Below are 3,095 nucleotides of genomic sequence, written 5' to 3'. Positions count from 1 at the left end.
TGCAGATTTCCTGACTCTATGCAAAGGATTCTAGCAAGAGGAGGAGTCACAGACCTGGCAGCTCTGTGGGCCCTGTTTAAATAATGGTCTTCCTGCCACCATGTTACTTGACCTTCCTATCACAATCTAGCCTACTTCAGAGAGCATACAAGTCTAGGACAGATCACTCCTGGTAAGTCTACAGTACTAATTTGAATGATTTCCCTTTAACATTTTTCTCCGGGAGCTGGCTGTGTTCAAGCAAGGATTCTGACTAGACTTTGGGATACAGACTTGAATTCTAGATCAAGCAGAGACCAACGCAATCACGATGCTATGCTGTCCATTTTGTTTCTTCCCAGGGAAGCAGACTTGGCAACAAAGCAGAGCTCTCTGCTCCTGGAGAGAGCCTCCTCAAGAGATGGAGAAGCTGGACACAAATGCCTCAAAGGATCAAGGTCACTGCCAGTTATCAGAGAAGTACAAGCAAATCTACCTCCCCCTAACCTATAGTCTTATCTTCATCCTCGGGCTGCCCCTGAATGGCATTGTCTTGTGGCTCTTCTGGACCCAAACTAAGCCATGGAGCTGTGCCACTATCTATCTGGTGAACCTGATAGTGGCCGACCTGCTTTATGTACTGACACTACCTTTCCTCATCATCACCTACATCCTAGAAGACAGCTGGCTCTTCGGGGAGCTGTTGTGTAGACTGGTGCGCTTCCTGTTCTACACTAACCTCTATGGTGGCATCCTGCTGCTGACCTGCATCTCTGTGCACCGCTTCCTAGGTGTGTGCCACCCATTGCGTTCACTGCCTTACCGGACTCGCCGGCATGCCCAGCTGGGGGCTACCACCTCCTGGACACTGGTGATCCTCCAACTGCTACCCACGCTGGTTTTCTCTCACACAGATTACATCAATGGCCAGATGATCTGCTATGACATGACCAGCCCAGGGAAGTTCAATCAGTATTATACCTATAGCATGGTTCTGATGCTGTCTGGCTTTGTCTTTCCTTCCTTGGTCATTTTGATGTGCCACTTCCTGATGATCAGAAGCCTCACCAAGCCACAGGAGACCCTCACAAGGATGGGCAACATGGCCCGGGCCAAGTCCATCCGGACCATCCTGCTGGTGTGTGGCCTCTTTGCTGTATGTTTTGTGCCCTTCCATATCACCCGCTCCTTCTACCTCACAGTCCACTTCCTGAGAAAACAAGACTGCCAGCTCTTGATGGTAGCCAGAATAGCCCACAAGATCTGGAGGCCTCTGGTGAGCATGAATAGCTGCCTCAACCCCATCTTGTACTTTCTGTCAGGAGTGAACAACAGAGTCAGGCTTCTCCAGAAACTAAGGCAGAACAAGGTGGATGAGCACCCAGCTGGGCCGACAGGAAGGTTGCCTAGGGCTCTGGAGATCTGGGTACTGCCAAGGTGAAGCCTGGGAAAATGAGGTCCATGGCTGACGGGGACTTGTTTGAACACAGAGTAGGGTGGGGGAGTGGGAGGGGACTTTAGACTTCCTAGAAAAGGTTCTGCTGAAAAGGACTTTACATTGATTTTAAGAAATTTTAAAATAAGGATATGGAGGGAGCTACCAACACTAAGGAGTACTGATCTTTTTCTCTTGTCATTCAGGTCTCAGCTCAAATGTCACCTTCTCAGAAACTACTCCTGCCCACCCTAGCTAATGTTGACCTCTTTTCCCATAACCCAGTCACTCGATTTTATTTCCTAATCTGTTGTCTTTGCAATACATATTACTACCAATTTTTATCAATCACTTACTTAAGAGCCATCTTTTCTCACTAGTAGACAGGCTCCAATAGGACATGGACTTCATCTTACTGCTGAACTCAAACACCACCCTCTCCAGGAGAGCCCCATAGAGTAGATGCACACTAGACAGAGGCTGAATAAGTGAGTGAGTAAATGAATGGAAAAGTAAATGAAGCCCCTACTACCTGAGAACGTCTCTCACGGAGTAATTCATTCAATCCTCATTACACCCTGTGGAGTTTGAGGACATTATCAACACCACTTTTAGAGAAGACTGCAGCACAGAGTGTTAGGAACTTGCCCAAGCTCACTGGCTGGAGGATACCTGGATAAGAGGGTGGAATGGAGGCTTCAAACCAGGCAGTGACCTCTGAGGCACTTGCTCCCATCCTTGAAGCTCAGGCCCCATTCAAGCACCAGTCAGGAACCAGCCCAAGTCTTCCTCAACAGCAAAGCTTGTCATTCTAGGTCAACTGGCTCACTTACACTCACTGTATCTGCAGACCACTGAGTATCCCTCATGTGCTCTTTTACTGCAGTTCTTAACTAGTGCTCCAGTTAGGAAAAGCCCTGCCTTTTTACTTAAACATGATGTCTCAGCTTACACACACACACACCCAAAAAGAAGCTTTACCACTTTTCTATTCCTTACATGAAAAATCTTAAAAATCATTTAAGAGCCAAAGCAATCCAGAAAGATAACCTTTTTTTAAAAATGGGGTTCTCTATTTAAATAATGATCCTAAGGACTTTTCAGAACTAAACATATGTTATCTAACAGCTCATTATGACCTCCCTATGAAGAGGGGAGTAAATCCTTCTCACAAGAACCAAACTGTAACCCCTCATTACTGACCCACTCTAATTATGGGAAATGTCTGAGTAAACCATGCATATGTCTAAAGTATAAAAATTGCATTCTAAAACTACAGTTTATTGCCTTCAAGGCCACACAATAATTAGAACTAGACTAAGTGTCGCTTAGCAAAATTCCTCAGGATAATTGGCTTAATGAGTAGGCAAAGATGTTTTCTAATTACCAGGTCAGCTGTTTCCATATAAATGTTTCTACAGGAAATGTAAGAGCTAAAAATTGTTTGCTCTTTTGAATATTCTCTCAGTTTTTTCACTTGTGCTCTTAACTTCTATCCCTTTCTTGGCACAGCATACAAGGAGGCTTCAGTTGACTTAACAGTCCCAATTGCCACCCCTTGCAAATAAATAAAATTTCCCATTACTGGAGAATTAGTACACCAGTGCCCCCAGTAAAAGTTTGGAGCCATCCCATGTCTCACTAGGTACTTACCTCTATGCCCACCACCCTGTCAATCCTG

The 3,095-nt window shown here is 45.5% G+C and overlaps 1 pseudogene; it reads left to right on the top strand.

Moving 5' to 3' along the window:
* The first annotated feature begins 315 nt into the window (after positions 1-315).
* Positions 316-1,420, top strand: LOC101714660 (P2Y purinoceptor 3-like; annotated as a pseudogene).
* The last annotated feature ends 1,675 nt before the right edge of the window (positions 1,421-3,095 follow it).

This window comes from Heterocephalus glaber, unplaced genomic scaffold (genome assembly GCF_053883595.1).
Source record: "Heterocephalus glaber isolate CG9 unplaced genomic scaffold, H.glaber_assembly_v1.0 deba00001504, whole genome shotgun sequence".
In the NCBI taxonomy this organism is placed as follows: Eukaryota; Metazoa; Chordata; class Mammalia; order Rodentia; family Bathyergidae; genus Heterocephalus; species Heterocephalus glaber.
The sequence above is the reverse complement of the archived record's forward strand: the minus strand, read 5'-3'. Positions and strand labels throughout refer to the sequence as shown.